Source organism: Macaca fascicularis, chromosome 1 (assembly GCF_037993035.2).
Source record: "Macaca fascicularis isolate 582-1 chromosome 1, T2T-MFA8v1.1".
Lineage (NCBI taxonomy): Eukaryota > Metazoa > Chordata > Mammalia > Primates > Cercopithecidae > Macaca > Macaca fascicularis.
In genome coordinates this window covers 22,743,885-22,768,618 of record NC_088375.1, presented here as the reverse complement: position 1 = coordinate 22,768,618, position 24,734 = coordinate 22,743,885, and the positions used below count along the sequence as shown (strand labels likewise).

Genomic DNA, 24,734 nt, shown 5'->3' with positions numbered 1-24,734 from the left:
TCAAGAAGGTGGACCTTTTTGCTCTTTCAAGCTTATAATTCTTTGTAGAGTCAATTTAGATATTGAGACAAAATGCCCACATCGCTATCAGAACCACATCACTAAGCCTGCCATGTCTCTTTTGTCATGCCTGGAACACATTTGTCCTTGTTGCCTAAAGCTAGAGTTCTTAACACGGGAAAAGAACAGCCCAAGGATAGGCTTCAGGAAATGTGTGGATACCCTGAAATCGAATGTAATGCTAAATGAACATCAGAATTCTCTGCAGAAGATTTTACCCACATCAAAATGCGTGTTACACCATTGAAGAAACTGACTGAGGAGACCTTAGGTGGGATTTGGGAATCTGTGTTTTTTTAAAAGAAACTCCCTGGTACTTTTGATAATATATCTTTAACTGGGGAGAATGTTCATGACTTTTATCAGAACCTCAAAAAAATCTGTGACCCCAAGAAATTTAAGAACCCCTTGTATGAAGTTTGGCATGCTAGGTGCTTTTTAGTCTGACCTCATCTTTCTTTTTCAACACTGTTCTCCTATTGGGGGATTGAGGGACCTAATAAATAGCACCATTCTTTCCTAACTGACAATTTAGAAATAAATTAGTAAGGTAGAAAGGAGATGAACATATTACCTTATTTTCTAAGTGGCTAATTGCAATGGACTGAACATTTTCAACAAACACATATGTTGAAATCCTAACTCCCAATGTGATAGTATCAGTAGGTAAGGTCTTTGGGAGGTAATCAGGTCATAAGGGTGGAGACTTTACAAATGAAATTGATGCCTTTATGAAAGGGACCATAGAGAGCTCATTCGCCCTCTTTCTGCCATGTGAGGATTCAAGAAGTCAGCAGCATGCAACCTGGTAGAGAGTCCTCAGTAGAACTAACCATGCTGAAATCCTGATCTCAGATTTACAGCCTGCAGAACTGTGAGAAATAAAGATCTGTTGTTTAAAAGCCATTCAGTCTATGTTACTTTGTTATAGCAGCCTGAACTAAGACATTAATATTGAAGAAGGTGGCATATAACTTCAGGCTAGTAGGGTAATTAATACTGAAACAACAAGTTTCTACCCACCTAGCCTCAGGTAGTGCTGGATGTAGGAGCAGAACCTGCTCCTGAAAGCTATGACATGGGGGAGCAGGGCAGCTCCTGTGTTGTCCCCAAGCAGCTGACTCCAAAGAGGAGGAAGGGCAGGTGCTGGAAAGCACAGGCTAAACTTCTTCCCTAAACTGCACTGGGGTAGAATGAATGAAGGGATAAAGAGAGGCCAGGACTGTTACTCTAACGGAGCTCTGTCTACATGGAGGCAAGCATCAGGAACAGTGATTACTCCTTGACTAAAATTTTCCATTATTTCTTAATAGGTCATGTGTTTCCCTGCCTCTGTATCCTGTTTAACACCTATCCTGTCTGAAATGCCCTTTCAGTGCTCATTTCAGCAGCACATATACTAAAATAGGAACGATACAGAGAAGATTAGCATGGCCCCTGTTCAAGGATGCAATGTCCTCTCAATCATCATCATTTATCTGAATTTCATGTATCCTTGAAAACCAGGTGGAGTTTGACTTCCTCAGTTGAGTCTTCTCTGACTGCTGCTGTGGGTAAACGTTCCCTGTACCAGGAGCAGTCTGCTTGGAGTCCCCACAGCAGTTCTCCAAAGCCTGATTGACACCGACGTTACCTGCAGGAGAGTTTACCCACACCAAAACCTTGGCCTCACTCTTGGAGAATCTGATCAGATCTTGAGGGGGGTTTAAGAATCTGTATTTTTAAAACATCTCCCAGGATAGTTCTAATAATCTGCCTCATCCAGAAACCACCGTCCAGTCATTATTTGCATGACCCTTTTGACACTCACAGCCCTGGCTGCAAGAGGGGAGAAATGCGTCTCACAAAGTAAAAGGGTTACAAAAAGGTGCATAGGATATAGAGCACAGGGGAGCTTAGTTAGGGTGGGCATCATGGAAAAGAGGCTTAAACATGGGTGAGGAGACAGTGGTGCCAATTGTGGGGAAGTAGTGGGGATAACCTCCAGCAATTTCTCTGCAGCCAAAAGAGACCTCAGATGTCAAGAGGGCATAAGAGAATTATATGACCATTATCTGTAAAGGAGTATGATCATAATACCTTTGTGTGGGTGAATTAAGTAAACAAAGTATACAAAGTATATAATGCACCTAGCATAGTTCCCAAAATATAGAAGATACGGCAGTCCCTCTTTATTCATGGTTTCACTTTTTGTGGTTTCAGTTACCTGTGGTCAACTGCAGTTTAAAAATATTAAATAAAAAATTCCAGAAGCAAACTATTTGTAAGTTTAAAATTGCATGCTGTCCTCTGTACCATGATGAAATATTGCTCCATGCCACCTGGGACATGAGCGATCCTTTTTTCCAGTGTATATATGCTTTGTGTGATACCTGCCCATCATGATATAGGAATAAGCAGTGTATATAGGGTTAGTACAATCTGCAGCTTTAAGCATCCACTAGGGGTCTTTGAACTTATTCTTTGCTGATATTGGGGGACTACTGTACAGTGAATACAACTTGGAATGTCATTGTAACCCAGATTTAATTTTGTGCCTATAATACTTGCCTGTGGAAAGAAAATGGGACAAGTAATAACAAAATCACACATGGACAGAAGAAACACTGATATTCTCATTTTGTTCATATATTGATTTTTGCTGACTTCCATTAGTTCATTGTGCTTTCTTTTAGCTTTTTGAGCATATTTAAAACAGTTGTTTTAAACTCTGTCTATAAGTCAAATGTCTGTGATTCTTCAAAGATGATTTCTGCCAATTTATTTTCTTCCTTTGAACAAGGTATGTTTTCCTGTTTCTCTGTATGCCTTGTAATTTTTGTTGAAAATTGGTTATTTGGAAAAACAGCTCTGTGGATCTATGGTCTGTAGTCTCTTGCAGCTTCAGCCCTGCCACTTCTCACTTAAGTTCCAAGCAGGGTGAGACAGAGAACCATCCTTCATGGAGCTCCCAGATATGTTGGAACATTGCAATTCAGGTCTTCTCTGCTCTTCTGATTCAAAGAAGGGAATGGGGAACTGGGTTGCCCCTCCTCCAGGCCCAGTGTACCATGCTAGGGAGGGTGTAGGAGAAGGGCAAGTGAATCACCATGAATTTGCCTCATATTTTGAATGTAGCTTTTCCTTGATTAAATGTTTGCTTGGTTGCTGTAGACTTTTGACTGTTTTCAGAGCTCCTGTAAGGTTATTTTAGCCAGTTTCTGTTTGTTCTTTGATGTTTCCCTGAGGAAATGAGGGATGGACTATCCTAGTCCACCATTTTTATATCAGTCCTTCTTGGTCATCCCTTTTAGTTTTCTATCTTTCAGGATGTCACTACTATTTTTCAAAAAACATTAGGATTACAGACATAATATTTTAAAGAATAATACAATTATTGAATTGATGGAACAAGAATGGACTTCAGAAACCATTTTGCCCAAATCTTTTTTTCTTTTTCTTTGGTGAGGAAGTGAAGGCTTCCTTCTGGAAAGGGAAAGAGACTTTTCTGAAGTCACACAATCGTGAGTGGCAGATGGGAGCCTCAAACCAAGATTTTCTAACTGAATGTCCAGTGGGATCAGCGTAAGAAATACGTGTGACCCCGGAGAGTGTCCAGTAGGCAGGATTTAGCGATGCAGCCAGGATTTAATGATGCTAGCACTGCTCTCATCCTGCGTGCCCTTGTGCCCTTCCCCATCCTGCACACCCTTTTCCTCTTCTGGGACAGTAGCCATCATTTCCAGTTCTTCATGTTAATTAAAGCAGTGCTGACATGGCTGCTCAGACAGGAAGTGCTGCAGCTGTGTTTCTCTTCTCTTCTTACAGGTATTGCCTTTGGAAGTTCCCCAGCAACTGTCTGAGAGTGCTGCTTGATATTAGGGAAGACAGAGTGGAGAGTGATCCTGCACCATTATCTCAGGACACGCAGACTTTCATCAGGTGACTGTTGTAGCTAATGGGCCCAAAGGCTTTAAAGCTTCATAGAACCTGAGATAGGGATTGGACAGGTCCTTTTAGAAAGCTGTTCAGGTGACCTAAAAAGTTGATTTAAGAACATTTTTCACTGACCTTATTTTCCCCCAAAATTATATGTTCTATATCTTGCTTTTGCACTCACTTCATTATCAATAGTAGTATTAGTGAAAGTGGTGGCAGTAGTAGCAATAGCAGTAATGCTTCTTGGCTGTGCAGTAGATGTTGTGAGGGTCAGTAGTCCTGGGGAATCTTACAAAACTAAGGACCTGTTCTTCCAAAAAGTATAGATACAAATAAACATACGATTATGAGACTGCAAGAATTTTACAAGCCTCCTAAAATCTAGACCTCAGATTGAGACACCCCTGTGGACAGATGATACCATTAGCTTATTTGCCATGCTGTTGTGGATAAGCCAGTTTGTCTGGTTTCTATTTTCGCACATGTTAAAATGGGAATAGATAGTGTATTCATAGTTGGAGAGAACAAGATTAACAGCAGAGGACTAGGCCTGGTGTAGCATCAGCCTGGAGTAAGCAGCTGTAGGACACAGGAAAAAAGGAGAAACAGAACCTGAATATGAGGGGATCCTGCAAGAAGGCAGGTGACAGGCAACAGGCTGGCATGAGAGAGGCCCACCCTCAGGAATCAGCAGAGGATGGGGAGATTAGCAGATTCCAGTAGGCAGGATATTTGAGAAGTAGACAATTTTTTAGTTTCTAGCTGAAAGACCAGTAGTCAGCACCGGGTAGATTTGAATACCTGGTAGTTAGTCAATGAGTAGCAGGAAGTGAATTCCTAGGCTGGGAATCAAGGGACAGAACTGCCATCCCTGGGGAGGTAACCCAGGGCAACAGAGCAAGAGGAAGTGAAATGTAGCCAAGGCCTGGGAGAAATAGGCACCAAGAACCATCTAGCCACAAGAAATGGAACTCATATTGGGGCTGAGACATGGGACAAAGCAGGCCACCCATAGAAACCAGACAGATGAAAGACAGGCACCAGCGGTTTACAAAAGGATACAATTAGTCAGTATAGATATTAAAATGTCAGACCTCAATATTAATCAAGTAACCGCAAATTAAAACATGATACCATATTTTGCTTATTAAACTAGTAGCAGTTTTTTAAGCTAAAGGACCATTCATATTAGTTAGGGTAAGTTAGTAAGAAAATGGGTACACACTGAATGCTGAGCACTTTGATGGGTGCAATTTTTCCTAATTTGGAAAAAAAGCCAAAAACTTGCACAGATTTTGGCTCAATGTTTTCACTCTGAGAAATTTATACAGACAAACGTTTAAGAATGTGCACATACATTTAGCTACAAGAATGCTAATTGCAGAGAAATCAGATGTCCAACAACAAGCAACTGGTTAATGAATTATACAATATCCATATATTGGCAGATAATGAATAAGTATAGCTGATGATGTATAATTATATTTATTGGCATGGAAAGATGTTCATGATACATCGCTAAAGAAAAGAATCTGGTCACAAATGGGTATATTTGGTATGTTCCTGACACATAGTATACTCTTAATAAAAATGTGATTTATTGATATAGGAGGAAGAACATAGGCCAAAATGTCAACAATTACTACCTCTGGTTAGTAGATAATGGAAATTTTTTTCTTGTCTTTTCTTTTACCTATTTTCTTACTTTTCCACCAATGAGCAAGCATTATTCGTATAACACAGAAAAAGTAAAAGTTACTTTTTAAAAGTACAGATTATTAACTGAATGCCTCCTTTACCAGCAGTCCAGGGAATATTAACTAGCATGCCCTGATCTGCAAGTCAGGCTTAGATGACCTCCCAAAGCCTAGGCTACAAGACCCCTAGGCTGAGAGGCAGGCATCGTGGGTCTGTGCTCCTCCCATCCTGCTCCCCTCTCCAGGCTCCACCACTCTATAAAAAGCTAAGTCACTGTCAGACCGGTGGTCCGATCCCAAACGCCAGGCCTCATTTAGAGGAGCCTTTCTCAAGCACCTTATATTTGTTAATTACATAAATACCAAATACTGAAAGCTCCACAAGGACAGAGTAGGTCTGTCTTGTCTGTTGTATTATCTTCAGTGCCTACAGCACAGTGCTTGGCATATAACAGAAGCTTGATAGAAAGTAGAGTAACTGATATAGTATAAATGTTTTTAAATAAGGTGAAGAAAGAGGAAAGGAAATAAAACTAGATTCCATGAGTGAGTACCCTATATATGCCAGGCACTATTTTAGGAATTTTTCATGACACGAGAGTTAGTATAGACCAGTGGTCAAAGACGCAAGCTCTGATACTCAGGATGCCTCGGGTTGAATCTTGGTTCTACTGACTACCTCGGTGACTCTGAGAAAGCTGCTTAACTCTCTAAGCCTACATTTTCTCGTAAGTAAAATGGAAACATCGTGCCCATACTCCAAGACATGGCCTCCAATAAGCCATGCCTTCTGGTATTACTGCCCTGGTACAGTTTCCGCCCACCTTCCTACTCTGCTGGCCTGTGACCCAGTTGAATAAACAGAAGGAAACCAAATGTGATCTTCTGGGAATTCAGAACCTAGGCATTAAAAGGCTTGATAGACACTGCCTTTGTGCTTTTGGGGACCCTTAGCTGCCTTGTAAGAAGTCTATCCTGGAGACACCATGATGTGAAAAGGCCACGAGGAGAGGTAAAGCCCTGAGACCATGTGGAGAGAGGGACCCAGTCTTTCCAACATTTCCACTGAGCCCACGTGACTTCAGTCCTAACTGCATCTGATTGCACCACATAAGAGACCCCAAGAAAGGCCAGCAGAAGAACCCCAGCTGAGCCCCATCAACTCACAGAACTATGTGAGATCAAAAAATTGTTATTTTAAGTCATCAAATTTTGGAGTGGATTATAACACAAGAACAATAGCTTTTACTTTGTAGATAAAATACGATCATGCACATAAAGCACCTGCGTCCATTAATTATTTGGTCTTTGCAAACAATTCTGCAAAGTGGGAATCGACTTTTCCATTTTCATGATGAGGAGTCTGAAATAGAAGGGAGAAGTAGAGGACGGGCATGGTGGCTCCTACTTGGAACCCAAGCACTTTTTTGTTCCAGCTATGCAGGATGCTGAGGCAGGAGGATGACCTGAGCCTGGGAGGTCCAGGCTTCAGTGAGCAATGCTTGCACCACTGCACTCCAGCCTGAGCGAGACTCTATCTCAAAAAAAAAAAAAAAGTGCTGGGGGAGGGTTAGAGACAGTATTATTCAAGGGACCAAGTCAATCTCGCTCTGAAAACATATTTTTCTTACTTCATAGCCATCTCTCTAGAAAAAGAGAAGTAGCAACTTGCCCCAAAGTCTTAGGAACCCAAGTCTATTTTTCCACATCAAATCATTTTAGTAATAAATAACAAGAGGAATGAAGGCTATGTGAACTGAAGAGTGTGCTCTCAAGATGGAGCTGGTTGCTGTGGAGATGGCTGTGATATCTCAAGCTGATGATGATTTCAGCTGGGGAAATGAGCCGCAGGAGTGGATGCACCAGGAAGCACCAACGCTCTTTCTCCTAATGCAATATAATGAGGGAAGTTAAACTACAAATGAATGAAAATAGGGATGGAGTATTTTCTAAAGATAATGCTTCCCGGCATCTCCACAGCGCTCTAAAGGACACCATCAGCTGGCAGAATGAGAACAGCAGTAAGTGCCATCCAGTGTTAATTACATTTAAATGTAAATCTAAAGGCATCGGGCACAGACAAGTCATTTTTAATAAAATTTCATCCTGGGCTATTAAAATTTGTATTTGTCATCATCTAATTGATTTGTGTCCATTTCAATTATTTGTTTTCTTTATGCTCGTCACTTCCCCGGGCCAGTGGGAACAGGCAGCTAGGAACTTTCATGTCCTCCCTCCACTGTGTTCATTCTCATCAACACCTGCCATCCCGAATATCTGATAACGTACCTTTTCAAAGTAGTTCACCTCCTGCCTGCTCCCTGACCAGAGAAACTAGCTTTGTGTGATGCTAAGCAATCCCTCAGCCCTTCTCAACCCAACTCAAAAACCATCCTAGGAAGGCTACCTGGAGGAACTTTTTTAGTATATTTCACCTAACCGGTGAACATGTCTATTTTGTCTTATTAGGTATCTACAAGCTCTTTAGGCAAAGGTGTGCTGACTGCCTTTTATCTCAGCCGTTTCTCATAATGTACCCATCCCCACAACACACACACCCTACAGCACTGCTGTCAACTCAGTGCTAGCTCCTCTCATCAAAAGTTGCCCATCATGTATCCCATTCTTTCAAGTCTCCTACAAGGGGACAAGGGTGATAATGGATTAATTAATTAATAAAATAAAGCACTGCTAATGTGTTAGTTTTCTCATGCACGACCCTGGCCAGATAACAATATACTGTAAATTAAATAAAAATGCACATATCGGCCAAGGATCACCTGAAGTCAGGAGTTCAAGACCAGCCTGGCCAACGTGGCAAAACCCTGTCTGTACTAAAAATACAAAAATTAGCCAGACATGGTGGCAGGCGCCTGTAATCCCAGTTACTCAGGAGGCTGAGGCAGGAGTATCGCTTCAACCTGGAGGCTGAGGCAGGAGAATCACTTAAACCTGGTGGGGGGGCGAAGGTTGCAATGAACCGAGATCACACCACTTCACTCCAGCCTGGGCGAAGAAGTGAAACTCAGTCAAAAAAAAATAAAAGTGTATGTCTCCTTAAGACAAAAACGGAGTTAATGGAGAAAGTAAGGAACAATATATCCAACTAGACGGGTAGATAATTTGAAATAGGGACACTTTTCTGGACCCTTAAATCATATTAGGAAATCAGTTGCCTATTTTGCCCAGGCCTTTGAATACCAGGTTTGAAATAACTTTGTTTTGTAGATCTGGTGGTGGTGAATGTTGTAATTGAGTTCTCTAGGGCTCCCAACCCACCGTCCATATAATAAAAGGCAGATGGGAGATGTTATTCAGTTGACATGGGGCTTCGGGACAAGTACAAGGTAGAGGCAGCAGCAGAGGCAGAAAGGAGGAAAGTTTTCCCTCCCATATTCGAGTGTGCTTGCATTTCCCCCCTCACACTCCCCCAGACCATCCTTCATTCGCAGACAACGTGCTCATGCCTTTGAATGCCTCCACCTCTATGCATGCTGCTTTTTCCACAGCAGTATGAATCAGAACAGACATGGCTTCCAAAGAGCCAAAGGGAATGGCATTCACCCATCACTGCAGGGACAGGCACTGGAGGCTCCAGCAGTTGACAATATGTTTGTAACAGATCACTGGGCAATTTTCCAGTCTGATACTTCCACTCTGCCTGTGTCCTCCAAAGCACAAGGTATCAGGAAAGTTGGCAGTCTAGTGTGACGAAGGCTTTGAAACACAACCCCCATTACACACCGCACGCTGGAAGGCATCCAAGCTGCAGTACCCCGTTGAATTCATTTGCAAGTCTCTGAGTCCCAGGTTAATTGTACCAAACAATAGCCCTGACCCATCAGTACAAAAAGACAACTGGCAGGCTCGCAAGCGTCTGTTCATTTAACTCACCTCTCTAAGTGTCAAGGTACTTACACAGGCATGTGTGCAGGTGGTGGGCACAGGAATACATGACGGCCGATGCATATTAACACATATGTGTACCTTTATAGATAGCTACCTGCACATGTACACATATATTCACACACACACATGCACACACACGAACCAAACTAAATAAATCATCCATCAGACTGGCTCTTAAGCCAACTGGACTTGGCCTTAGTGTGCTCCCAGAGCCAGAGCGCAGCTCTGCAATGCTCTGAGAAGGAAACACATTCTAGCCACTGATAGTTACCTGAGCCTAAATTCCATTCCCGAGTACAGCCTCCCCACTTAGCTTTGAAAGTCAGCAAGTTCACGTCCCAGCCATGAAACAAGGTTTTTCACAGCTGCCTAACCGGGCACATGCCTGACCTGTCCGTGAGGCTGTGGCCCCTCCTACCCCACTTCAGGGAGAGGCCAGAGGTCCCACCCTAGCTCCCTCTGCTCTGCAGCTCTGCTTCCTGTCCCTTAGCTCTCCCATCCCCTGACTCTCATTGGTCACTCGGCTAATGAGCATCTGTCCACTCTTGCATCCCCTCCTGTTATTCCAGGTATAGTTCCAGCTGGCAAAGCTGCCATACACTAACTTGGTGAGGCTGCCAAATGCCTATTCACACACACCTGAAGGCTTCTGGCTGTGCCACCACCACACATAAACTGTGCCACACATAAACTAGTGTAGCAGGAGAGCGAGGAGCTTAAGAACAAGGACATTAGGGAGAAACTGATGTGGATTTGAATTACCACTATTTAGCTATGTGTCCTTAGACATGCTCTCTGACCTTCAGTTTCCTCAGCTATCAAAGGTGGATGAATAAAACCTACCTTCAGCTTCCTCAACTTCCTCAAGAATCCTTATAAGATTATTGTGAGGCTTAAGTATGTCATGAGCTTAGCCCTGTTCCAGGTATTAAGGGGTCAATAAGTGTTGAACATCACCACTAACATCTTCATCATCATTGTTCTCATCATCACTTCATGCTCTTCAGCAGGAGAAAGTACTGTGTCCTCATCATGACCCTTGTTGGCGCCTACCACTTGTTCGTTTTTGTCCTGCAACCTCAGCTCTCCCAAGTAGCGACACAAAAGTTAAGAACTTTTTTTTGCAAAGTTTTCTCTTTCTTTCTTTCTTTCTCTTTCTTTCTTTCTTTCTTTCTTTCTTTCTTTCTTTCTTTCTTTCTTTCTTTCTTTCTTTCTTTCTTTCTTCCTTCCTTCCTTCCTTCCTTCCTTCCTTCCTCCCTCCCTCCCTCCCTCCCTCCCTCCCTCCCTCCCTCCCTCTCCTTCCTTCCTTCCTTCCTTCCTTCCTTCCTTCCTTCCTTCCTTCCTTCCTTCCTTCCTTCCTTCCTTCCTTCCTTCCTTCCTTTCTTTTTTTCTTTTTGCTTTGCTTTGTTGGTTTAAGGGAAAGAGAATGAAAATTTAGTAAGAAGCAGCTACACCCCAGGTACTTTATATAGAGTTAAAAGCTTGGAAATGTCCCCACAAAGCCTAGATTGCCTCTGCATGTATAACTTCGTGAGAAAGGGTTGTCTGGGTGAGAGGATGGTGCATTCATCTCTGAGGGGAGAAGGAGTTCAACTCTCGTGTATTTTGGAAGTGGTGGGAGCAGCAAAGCTCATTGCAAAGAAGGAGGACCCAGCCCCAAGCCTGGTCAGGAAGGTGGAAGGTAGAGTTGTAAGGACCCCAGCATCGCCGTCAGAATGTTAATTCTGTGTCAGCATGCAGCCTGTCTAGGGGCCCCAGGACACACGTTAACCCACAGAGGGGTATCTGGCTCCGGGTGAGAAGAAGGATAAGATAGGGGAAAACAATTTCCCTTCTTAGAAGATGAATTTATCTCTTCAGACACAGTGTCTGGCACAGAGAATGCTGCCCAAGAGAATAGTAATATTGGATTTATTGTGCATTATGATGTGCCAAGCGTTTTTCTAAATACATGCAAATTAACTTAATCCTCACAATGGTTCTGTGAGACAAAGACTTATTATTACCATTCTATAGATGAGGAAACTAAACACAGTGAAGTTATTTCCAGCACAAAGTCCCACAACTAGCAAACTTCAGAGCTAGGATTTGAGCCCTGGAGTCTGGCTCAGGGGCCTTCACTAAAAACCATCATGGAACCAGGTGTGGTGGCTCAGGCCTGTATTCCCAGCACTTTGGGAGGCCGAGGCAGGAGGATCACAAGGTCAGGAGTTTGAGACCAGCCTGGCAAACATGGTGAAACCGCGTCTCTACCAAAAATATAAAAATTAGCCGGGCATGGTGGCGCACGCCTGTAATCCCAGCTACTCAGGAGGCTGAGGCAGGAGAATTGCTTGAACCCAGGAGGCACAGGTTGCAGTGATCTGAGATCATGCCACTGCACTTCAGCCTGGGCAACAGAGTGAGACTCCATCTCATGGGGGGAAAACAAAACAAAACAACAACAAAAAACCACGCCCCATCATGGAAGCAAGCTGCTGCAGAAAAATAGCTAGGGATACTCAACAGTAGGTCCAGGCAACAGCAGTTGGTATGGGGCTGACTTTCTAGGCAGAAGCAATAGCACCTTCTCAACCATAGTGACCAAGTGACCACATGGAGCATGGATAACTAAAACAGTTTGTGGAATCTGAGAGAACATTTTCCCTCACCCTCACCTAGAAGGGCAGACCTCAATTTCCATTAGCCTGACATTAGCAACCAGCTGAGGGTAAGAGGAGGAAGGCATCCTGAATAGGAAGTAACGGGGCAAACTGATTATGCCTTGGATGTGCTCCCAGGCAGGTTTGATCTAGCACAGGGGTCCTAAACTATTGCCTGTCTGCAGTTAATTCTGGTCCAACACCTATTTTTGTAAATAAAAGTGGGACACAGCTATGCCCATTTAGTCACCCATTCTCTGTGCCTGCTTTTGCACTCACTACCACGTTGAAGCTGAATAATTGGGACAGAGTCTGTGTGGTCTGCAAAGCCTAAAATACCTACAAACTGGCCCTTTACAGAAAAAAAAAAAAAAAGAAAAGAAAGAAAGAAAGAAAGAAAGAAAACCCTGACTTCTAGTTCAAAGAAATACTTGCTCTTTAACATTTTATCATTCAACCTTCCTAGGCCAGGGCATTATTTTTTTATTTTCCTTGTTTTGCAGATGGAAAAATCTGGGGCCGTGAGAAGTTAGGCAATTTATTCAAAGTTTTATGTGTCAAAGTTCTATGCATCAGATTTAGGACCCAGATTTCTTGACTCCAAAGGCCATTTTACTTCAACGTCATCATTTCACAAGAGGTTTTTTCCCTGTATGTAGACAGCATAGAAGCCTCTAGTTCTCCTCTAAACTTACAAAGTCCCAAGGAACAGGAAAGGTAGTAAGTTATATATGCATGCATCCAGATACATAGTTCTGTCTTTCACGTTCTGTTTCCAAAAACTCCAAAAACACTGGGCCGGGCATGGTGGTTCACACCTATAATCCCAGCACTTTGGGAGGCCAAGGTGGGTGGATCACTTGAGGTCAGGAGTTTGAGACCGGCCTGGTTAGCATGGTGAAACTTTATCTCTACTAAAAATACAAAAATTAGCCGGGTGCAGTGGTGGGGACCTATAATCCCAGCTACTTGGGAGGCCAAGGCAGGAGAATTGCTTGAACCCAGGAGACAGAAGTTGCAGCGAGCTAAGGTCATGCCACTGTACTCCAGCCTGGGTGACAGAGTAAGATTCTGTCTGAAGAAAAAAGAAGGACACTGATGTCATTTATGCCAAATTACCTGTACTTCACATGTATACATGTATATATGAAGACCTCAGGCTTCTAACTTCAAATTCGTGACTGTTTTTGAACCTAGAGAAGAGTTGAGATCACAAAGCAATCAACTGGCCCACAATCTACTGAAAGACAGTGTCTGCGGGGAAGGAGGAAATTCAGGCACATGTTCACCTTAGGGTAGACACATGGTAAGAAGAATTCTGCTGCAATAGCTGGCCAATTGGTGAGAGCTGAATGCTGGCTGGTGACACAGTGTGATCCCTAGGGCCTGCAGAAATTAGAGGAGTCTGCACTCTCTTGCAATCTTGTTCTGCATGAACCCTATCAGGCACTCACAGAATTGATCAGAGGAGTCCTAAGAAGTGTCTATTGTGTGCAGACTTCGGTGAGAGGAGGAGTAGCCACAGAGAGTGGCAAGATAGTTCCTTAGATCTTTTTCCTTTATCTCTCCTACAGAACAAAAGTCTTAATCTGTGGGGAGAAGCACAATAAGTATTTCTGGCCTTGGGGCATTAATGAATACTCATTTCAGCTTGGAAAAGGAAACAAGGAAGAAAATTCTACTCCTGGGGAGAATTTTGACAGACATTACCTTAGTTAAAATGATCAACTTAGTAAAATGATACACTACCTGTATATGTATTGCCATCAAGTACCCCTAATATACTGAGAAGAGCACTTCACATTTGTGGCAACCTTCCAATAATGCATAACCTCAGTTTAATCATAAGGAAATACCAGACAAACCCAATTGAGGGACATTCTAAACAGTCACTGACCAGTAACCTTTAAGAGTGTCAAAGTCACGGAAAAAAAAGGTAAGCCTGAGCTACCGTCATAGATTGGAGCAGACTATAAGACATGATAATTAAATGCAGTGTAGAGTCCAAATAGGACCCTAGAACAGAGAAAAGGATGTTAAATACATTCTGTGCTTTATTTAATAGTACTACACTAAGGTTAGTTTTATAGATTTTACAAATATTTAAGATATTAACATTAGGGGAAGCTGGATAAAGGGTATATGAGAAATTTCCATACTATATTTTGCAATTCTATTATAAATTTAAAATATTATTTTCAATTAAAACATAACTATCAAAAAAGTATATGTGAGTTGATTTTTACTTTATCACTGATTGCCATTAGAATACCAGAAACCTGTTATTTAATTCTGATTGCTCTTTAAGGTACTGACTATAACATGTTAGTTTTCCACATCTCTATCATTCTGGCAATTGTGTCATTGTCTGTAAACAAACACATAATTTTACTAGTACAACATGTTTGAAAGAGTCTTGCATTGGTATTTTTCAAATAAATGATATCTTTTGCAAACTTGAGTCTCTTCTAATGTATACATTTTATAAATTTAATTATTTCATATGAGGTCACATGAGTTAATGAGTAGCTACCAAACTGAACATACTATGCATGCTCACACTTCAGTATGAAGGTGAATCACCTTTGTCTTTGCTATTTCTTCTGCTGAAATGTTCTTGTCCCATTCTCTATCAGTTCTCATTATTCAAAATGCAGCTCAAATGGTCTACTTTTTTCATTTCGTACATTCAGAGTGTGATGTCTTTAACAGCTGTAATTTTCAGAATATTGAAAAGCTGGTGCATCATAGGCATTTACTCTGAGGACTGACATTTGCCAAAAACATCCAGTTTGACCATATTGGTACACACTTGAATATCAGCCCTTCTTGATCAATTTCACATTCCATTCGCTCTTGGAATGTATATAGTGCTTTAAAGCATGTCTATCTTTATTGGCTTGTGAGATCTTTAGTAGTTTCCTCATCTTTGTGTATCCTCAATGCATTTAGCAGTGTCTTTTACCGAACCCTTGCTTGAAGGGTCCACAGAGGCTGAGTGACAGAGCTGGAAATTGAACACCCATTTTTACGAGAGTGCATAGTATGTTCCTATGACTGCAAATCTCATACTGTTTGTACTGTGTCTCTCCTCTATCTTGTACCAGTTAGGATGTGTTTTACTCCAAGGTCAACAGTGGCTTTGACACTGAAGAACTGTGTGATCTAACATCACAATAATTCTGGATATGGATAATACCAGGTTTATTGTTGAACATCAACATATCATCAAGAACCCAGGCTCATGTCTCTCTCATCTCTTTCTCATCTCTGCCATCCTCAACGTGTTGGCTTTTTTTTTTTTTTTTTTTTTTTTTTTTTTTTTTTTTGAGACAGAGTCTTGCTCTGTCACCCAGGCTGGAGTGCAGTGGCGCTATCTCAGCTCACTACACCCTCCACCTCTTGGGTTTGAGCTATTCTCATAACTCAGCCTTCTGAGTAGCTGGGATTACAGGTGTGCCCCACCACTCTGGCTAATTTTTTTTTTTTTTAAAGTAGAGACAGAGTTTCTCCATTTGGCCAGGCTGGTCTCGAACTCCTGGCCCACCTCAGCCTCCCAAAGTGCTAGGATTACAGGTGTGAGCCAGCACACCCAGCCTGGCTTTTTGTCCTTAGGTTTGTTGCCGAATAGTTGCAAAATGGATCCAAAGTACCAGAGTTATCCATAATAGCATCTTGCACAGAAACAAAAGGTACACAAAAGAGAATCTTTGCAACTCATGAGACTTTCCTTTATGTTTCACTGTCCAGAAGGGGTCACATACACAACCCTAGACCAATCACTGGGAATAAGAAATGAAATGTCTGTAATTAACTTAGTTCAGTCACAGTTCCTTCCCTGGAGCTGGGGTAGAGACCTACATTCCCAGAGCATGTTTTCTCTGTGTTATACCTGAGCAAACTTGGGATTCTATTAGCAAAAAGGAGGAGAGAATGACTTTTGGAAAGGCAACTAACGTCTACCACATGTGCGATCCTGAATTATTCCTTATTTTTATACATATTTATATTGTCCGTTTATATTAATTACTATCCTGATAGCAGGAGTCAAGTCTTAGACTTTCTTTGAATTCTCCACAGAGCTTGGTTCAGAGATGAGCACAAGAAACATTTGTTGATTAGTTGGAGAAAAAAAAAATCACAGTCTAAAGTCAAAGAGTTGAAGTCCCAGTCATTCACATTGCCTTCCTATTTCCATGCCAGCCTTAGATGGGTCCCTTTGGTGCACTTGCAGAGGATGCCAAGTTGGAAGAAGGGCACCAGGAATTGTGTGTGGCAATATTCAGTTCATTGGCTGGGCATGCACATGTGCCAAATTATACACCAGGCAGGCATTGGGACACCTGTTTTGACAAAGCATGTCTATTATGGGATTTGTATAGCTACTAATGCCAGCAGCAGAGTTCTCCACATTCATCATGCTGTGTCTCATCTCCATATTTTTGCTCATGTGACCCCCTTTTCCTGGAATACTTTTCCCTCTCCCACCACTCTTTCACCTGGTTAAACCTGCTTATAATTTAAAACCCTCCTAAAGAGTCTTTCGTCTCGGATTCTTCCCAGCTGGCTGGGTTTAGGGCTTCCTCTTCTGTGGTTCTGGGTGCGTATCTTAATGATTATACTTAATAGTATTATATTTCATATATGAGGAGACTTTAATAAGTTCATGGAAAATGTCATTACAAGATAAAAATAATAAATATAAATTTTATTTCTCAGCATAAACTCCACCAAGGTTAAGACATTTTGTAAGCAATGAAACCAGCCATTTAGTTCATCCCTAAAGAAGTGAGGGTCCTAGGAATTTAACCAGGTCAATGAAGGCTTTTTTACATTATTAACTGAAATAAATGCTCTTTAAATATTATTTAAGATTAGGAAATAATAGAAAGTCAGAAAAATCCAAATCAGAACTGTAAGGTGATTGCCTAATGATTTTCTATCAAAACTCCCGTAAAATTGCCCATGTTTGATGAGAAGAATGCGCGGGAGCATTATCATGGTGGAGAAAGACTCTGCTGAGGCTTTGCTGGGCATTTTTCTTTTTTAAATTTATTTTATTTTGTTTTATTTTATTTTGAGACAGGATCTCATCCTATCGCCAAGGCTGGAGTGCAGTGGCATGATCTCAGCTCACTACAGCCTCAATCTCCCAGGTTCAAGTGATCCTTCTGCTTCAGTCTCCCAAGTAGCTGGGACTACAGGCATGCACCACCACTCAGACTAACATTTTTCTGCTAAAGCTTTGGCTAACTTTGTCAAAACACTCTCACAATAATTAGATGTTATGGTTCTTTGGCCCTCCAGAAACTCAAAAAGCAAAATGTATTGAGTAACCCAAAAATCTATTGCCATGACCTTCTCTGTTGACCTGACAGCTTTTGCTTTGACTGGACAACTTCTGCAGGTTGGTTAGCCATTGCTTTGAGTGTGCTTTGCCTTCAGGATCATAGGAGTAAAGCCATGTTTCATCTACTATTACAATTCTTGGGAGAAATGCTCCAGGGTCTTGATCCCACTTATTAAAAATTTCCATTGAAACCTCTGCTCTTGTCTGCCACTGATCTGGGCACAATGATTTTGGTACACATCAGATGGCCAGTTTGCTCACCTTTAATTTTTCAGTTAGAATTGTGTGAGCAGAACCAGTTGAGATGTCTATGGTGTTGGCTATTGCTTGTGCTGTTAATCATTGGTTGCCTTCCATTAAGGCACAAACAAGGTGACTTTTTTCCTCAAAAATTGATTTGAATGATCTGCCACCACAGGCTTCATCTTCAACAGCATCTTATTCCCTCTTAAAATGAGTTATCCATTTGTAAACTGATGATTTCTTTGGGGCATCATCCTCGTAAACTTTTCATGAAGCCTTAATGATTTCACCATTCTTCCACGTAAGCTTCAACATAAATTTAATGTTTATTCTTGCTTCAATTTTAGCAGAATTCATATTGCTCTGGTAAGGGCTGTTTTCAAACTGAGTCTTATCCCTCTTAGTCTCTCCCCTCAAACTACATTCCCTTCAGACATGTTATAAAAAGTTAGCATGAATTTATTTTGGTGCAAAAAAATTTTTGAAATCCATGCATAGTTTTTTCATAATATGCATTTTCCATGAACTTTTTGAAGGCCCTTCCTATATATGATAGTATTTGCTATTTGAGTGCTTATTTTCTTTTAGGCCTATAATAAGTGTTTTAAATATATTATCTCAATCAGAAAAGCCCTATGATACATTACTGGGCTTAATTCCCACTGGGGAGCAAAATTAAATACAGATAGAATTAAAGGTATAGTTACAAGCTCTGAAAAGTGCTTTAAAGGGAAACATACAGGGCCGTGAAAACATCTAAGAGGGAAAGCAGACCTAGTCCACCATGAGGAAGCAACATTTAAATTGAGAGTGATAGACTGAATGAACATCCTCTGGGTAAGGGAGAGGGAGCGAAGGCTCCAAGCACAAGGCAGAGCATCTGTGAGGCCCTGTGATGGGAGGGAGCATAACAGAAAGAAGGAGAAACAGAAGGTCAGTGAGAGAACAGCAGAGAGAGTGATGGGAGCATGGGGTGCTCATCTTCATTCAAGATGAAGCTGGGGTGGTGGGCAGGGGTGTTTGCATGAGCCCTCACAGGCCACATAAAGGGTATTGTATTTTTTGTCTAAGAGCCACTAGAAGACGCTGAAGGGTTTTAAGGTATCTTAGGGTGCATGTGAGTGAGGTGTGGGGCAGGAATCACATAATCAGGTTTCTGTTTTGAAAAAAATCACTTGGACTACAGGGTAAAGACTTCATAGAAGATGAGCGAGAAGGGCCTTGGAGAGAAGAATTAACTGCCAATTTCAGTGGTCCAGGAAGGAGAGGGTGGTGGTTTAGAGTAGGGAAGTGGTCATGAAGATGGAGCAGGATAGATGGACTCAGACTATATTCATTTTCTATTGCTGCCATAACAAATTAACACAAACTTTGTAACACAAATCAACATGCATTTATTATCTCACAGTCCTGGCACAGAATGGCTCAGTTGGGTTCTCTGTTCAGGGTCTCACAAAGCTGAAGTCAAGGCGTTGGCCAGCCTGGGCTCTTTTCCAGAGGCTCTGAGGAAGACTCTGCTTCCCGACTCATTCAGGTTGTTGGCAGAATTCAATTTCTTGAGGTTGTGTGACTGTAGTATTCATTTCCTTGACACATAACCTCCTTTACCTTCGAGCCAATGATGGTGCATTAAATCCTTCTCTTTTCTTAGAATCTTAACTTCCTCTTTTGCTGCAGCTCTCTGGTTTCCTTTTTTGTCTTCCTCTTCTGCTATTAAGGGCTCATCGATTACATTGGGAATACTTGGATAACACTAGATAATCTCTCTACCTTAAAGTCAGCGGATCAGTAACTAATATCTTCAATGTCCCTTTTGACATGTAATATTACAATGGGCATGACTTCAGAAGGCAAAGGCCATGGGGACAAAAATTGTGCCTATCATACAAGCTTCATTAAGGAGATCAAATCAACAGTTCTTAGAAATGGGATGAAGGGATGGTAATTATATTCTAATTCCTTGAATTCCAGATGCAAGTGAAGAGAAGTTAAAGTCCAATATCAGGTAACAGCCTACTGCTATTTATCAGCTCTTCTCATCAGATATTTTGCAAGCCTGGTACATCACGGTGACTAATAAGCACTGAGTCAGAGGAGGACTGGCCTGAGCTCTAGTCCCGGCTTCACTGGCATTTAAGCAAATAAGACCACCTCTTAGAACCTTGATTTTCCAGTTCCTAAAAGGACGAAATTGAACCAGATAGTTTCTTTCACCTGCAAGTTTCTAACACTGAGTTAATAATATTCATTTGTCTTTTCTTACTGCTACTTGATCAGGAACAGGCCAGGTGTGAGGAGGAGGGACTAGAGAACTGCTGGCAAATGCTGAATTCATCATGTCTTTTCCTAGAGTTAATGCCAACAGATGTTTCTGAGTCATAATAAAAGGTTAAATATTTTAATAAAAAAGACACATGTTGAAGGTGATTTGAGTTTCTATTAAACTCCCCCATACCCACAATTTTTCCTCACATGCAAATGAACTGGAAGCTTATTAATGAGATGAGAGGCTGGAGCCTAATTAGCAACAGGACTGGGGAAGCTTATATTGGCTGATTCAGCAAACTAACTGGATAATTGCTGTAACTGGACTTTGGCAGCTTCTAGAAAACCTTATTAATGGAACTCTCAGAAATTGCCTTGATTATGGCCTCTCAACCTAGGGGCTTAATCCAGGCCATAGATGTTTTATGGTTTTTCTGCACAGGGAATCACTCTATTCCATCATCGTTAGTGGGCAGGCAGAATACAAACCATTTCTTGCTAGGTCAAAGCTTTATCAACTTGGAGACCCAAGGGAGCTTGTGTGTCAACTGCTGACCCAGTCTTTTCCTAAGCCCAATCTTTATTTATTCCTTGACTTGGAGAGATACACCTGATGGTACTTTTCACATTCATTGCCTATTTAATTACAGGAGGTCTAGTATTTTAGATGTTAATTTTTAATTTAACAAACACTTACAATGCATTTATCAGGCCAGATACAGTTGCAAGTGATGTATACTTATGAAAACTCATTAATCCTCCCAACAATCCTATGAGGTAGATGTCAGTATCCTCAATTTATAGATGAAGACATTGAGGCACTAAGTAACTTACCTGACATCACAAGTCAGTAAGAAGCAGAGCCAATATTTAAACTCAAGAAGTTGGTGGAGTGCAACGGCTCATGCCTGTAATCCCAGCACTTTGGTAGGCCAAGGTAGGAGGATCACTTGAGACCAGGAGTTTGAGACCAGCCTGGGCAACAGAGCAAGACCTCATCCTTATTTTTAAAAATAAAATAACTTTAAAAATAAACCCAAGAAGTTTGGCTCCTGAATTCACACTCTCAGTCACATCATTACTATGCCTCTGTAGCTTGACATGATAATAGTTAAGAGGAAAAACTGGATAAGGCAAAACAGTGGGCTCCCAAACTAAGGCTGGTTATCTAAAATAGTAGCTGTAAAAACAGAACATTAACTTTGTTTTGTTAGAAATATTTTATGCTGTTTGGTTTTTCCCAGCTGTTGTTGTTTTGTTATTGAACAATCATTCCTTCTCTATGTTAACAACTTAAAACCTATGTGGCCAAATTGCCTTCAAACTGAAATTACTTTGCCTGGCTTTTGAAGTTCCTTGTTAACTGGCTCCAGCTTATTGGTCTTGTCTTAGTTGTGTTACCTGAACAGTTCCTTTAAGCCACTGCTCCAGAGAATCAAAAAGGAAGGCCAAGTTTCTCATCCTATTCAGGACCTTTGTCCTACACTACTTACTTCAACTTTTATTTCACCTGAAATCTTCGACTTAATCATCCTGCTTTCCACTGAGCTTCATTTATTGATTTTCTACTCAATTCTATATGTGACTGAGCTGAAGTCTGGAAGTATGGAATAAAAGGAAAATCACAACATAGTTCTTGATCTTAAGAAACTTATAGTCTAATGGAGGAAATAGATCCCTGACTTTTAAAAAGTCAATATAATATGATGTATGGAGATGGATGTAAATTTGCAGTTCTCTGAAAGATTAGAGAAGAAAATAATTTTTGGAGAAAATGATCCCTGAGCTAAGTCTTGAAAGATAAGTGTTATCCAGGTAAAGAGATGTGTGTAAATAAACATGGGGGTCGGTGCCATCAGAGAATGGAACAGCCTGGTGTGTGTGGGGAACCACAAGGGTGAGAGTGAAACGTGTAAGGCAGGGAATTGTGAACTGAGTCTGGAGAGATGGCAGGCCTGTGTCATGCAGGACCTCCTATGTCCTGATAAGGGACTTGGGCTTATTCCTCTTGAAAGGAACTGAGCATGGTTATGAGTAGGTCAAATTTAGATTCTAAAGAGAGTAGTCCCACTGCAATGGGAAGAACGGATTTAGTAAGTCAAGACTGGAGGTAGGAAGACCACCTGAGCTGTTTCTGCAGAGGAACTGCTTGCAAATAGCACCTGGTTTGCAGCCCCATCCCTTTGGATGACACCATTCCACTAAAATAGCTACAAGCTCACCAAAATCAAAGCCCGATGGACCACACAATGACAGGATTTTTGAGGAATCTTTATCGACGAAAAGTAAAAGGAGTTGGATGGAGAAATACCTACCCGAACTTCGCTTCATGTAAAAGACAGCCCCTGAGAAAAGAGAGGGAGATGCTTTATCTCTCTGAGTCAGGGACTTCACTTGAGTGTTGAAGTACTCTTCATGGTTTTCCTGTTTTTTCTTCTTTTTGGAGCCAGACTCCTTGGAAGAGTTGTATTCATGTGCTGTTTTCTTTCTTCAACTCCCCATTCTTCAAACCATCATAACATGGCCTCTGCCTTCCCTGCTCTGCCCAAACTATTCTCGTCAAGGTCACTAGTGACATCATCCCTGTTACCAAATCTCCTCTGTTTTCATCTTACTTAAACTCTTAGCAACATTTGACCCAGTCAAAAACACCCTCATGATAAAGCCTGAGTGAAATAACATTTTTTATGAACATGGTTTCCAAATGTATCGCTTTAGCCCAGATATCTCTGAGCTTCAGCCTCACATGTCCAACTCTCCTTTCAACATCCCTACTTGAAGATCTCTTACACGTTTTAAATATTACATGCCCAACATGGAACTCTTGATGTACGCCTTCTACCCCCAACATGCACATGCCTGCTGAGTTCTGGAACACTCTGCTGGAACTCCCCTGGGGATGTCTGTGCACTACTCAGCATCTGCATGTGGGGGGCCACCTCAGGCCAGAGAAAGAATTCCCCAAAAGAATGAGGGGAGATGATTCCTGGTACTCACGCGGGGCTGGAAATTGTGTCTGTTCCCACCAGACAGAGTGGAAAACCTCATAACTCACAGGGCAATGAGCAGAGCACTCAAAGGGCTTTGTCTCGAGAGTGGGGAAAGTTAATGCTACACAAAAATTCTAGGCTTTTGTACTGAGGAACCAAATAATAGATGAAGTGAAACAGCTTAAAAGCAAAACCTGAAAAAACCACTCTTTCCAAGTAACTTACACAGCATCCCAAAACAATGCTCAAGAACAATTATAGAAATTTAAAAATATCCAGCCCCTAACAAAGTAAAAATCACATCTGACATCCAAAAAAAAAAAATCAGAGGCATGCAAAGAAGCAGAAAAATACTACCTGCAATGAGGAGGAAAATCAACCTACAAATACTGACCCCAAAGGTGACAGAATTAGTAGATAAAAACATTAAAAAATATAATTATAACTGTACTCCATATGTTCAAAAACCTAGAGAAAAAATTAAACATGTTAAGTAGAGATTGAAATACATCTATACATATATATCTCTACACTATCTATATATCTGTATCTATAGATCTCAATAGATATCTATATATAGCTATCTTTCACTCTCTTTATACATATATAGACAGGTTGTGTATATATATCTATATATTACTTATCGACGTGAAAGCATGGTTGAGATGTAAAATACACTAGATGGGATTAACGGCAGATTAGACACTGCAGAATAAAAGAACAACCAACTCGAAAACATAGAGATAAAAACTATCTAAAATGAAACACCAAGAGAAAAAAATTGTGTTAAAGAATAAGAAGAGAGCTGTGGGACAATTTCAAGCATCTTAATATGCAGGAAATTGGAGTCTGAAAGACAGTAGAGCAGGGAACAGTAAAAAGAAAAAAAAAATGAAAGAAACAAGGGCTAAAATTTCTCCAAATTTGATAAAAATCATGAACCTGGAGATCTATAGAATGGAATATTACAGATATAAAAAGTAATGAACTATAGATCCATGTAGTCATATAGAAGAATCTCAACATAATCATGCTGAGTGAAAGAAGTCCGACCACCCCCTATCAAGAAAAGAGAGACAGTCTGGTGCAGTGACTCACGTGTGTAATCTCAACACTTTAGGAGACCAAGGTGGGAGGATTTCTTGAGTCCAGGAATTCAAGACCAGCCTGGGAAACATAGTAAGACACTATCTCTACTTAAAAAAATAAAAAAATTAAAAGTAGCGGAGTGTGGTGTCGCGCACCTGTAGTTCTAGCTATTGGTGAGGGTTGGCACGGGGACTGAGGTGGGAGGACTGCTTGAGTCCAGGAGGTCAAGGTTGCAGTGAGCCATGACTGTGCCACTGCACTGCAGCATGGGAGACAGAGCGACATCCTGTATCAAAAAGAAAGAGAGAGAGAGAGAAAATATACTGTATGATTACACTTATATAAAATTCTAGAAAATTATAACCTAATCTAAAATGACTGAAAGCAGAGTGGTAGTTGCCTAGGGAATCCAGGATGGGTGTGGAGGATAGAAGCAAGGGATTATTTAGGGAGATGGGGAAACTTTTGAGGTTGATGATATGTTCATCATCTTGACCACAGATAGTGATGATTTCATAGGTGCATATAAATTATGAAACTTAGAATATCACATGTTTGAAATAGTGTAATT

General features: G+C 41.2%; 1 non-coding gene across 1 annotated transcript; it reads left to right on the top strand.

The window, feature by feature from the left end:
* Positions 1 to 1,435: 1,435 nt before the first annotated feature.
* On the top strand, positions 1,436 to 1,538 carry LOC123570901 (U6 spliceosomal RNA). The gene has a single exon (XR_006695116.1). It is a non-coding gene; the product is annotated as a U6 spliceosomal RNA (small nuclear RNA).
* The last annotated feature ends 23,196 nt before the right edge of the window (positions 1,539 to 24,734 follow it).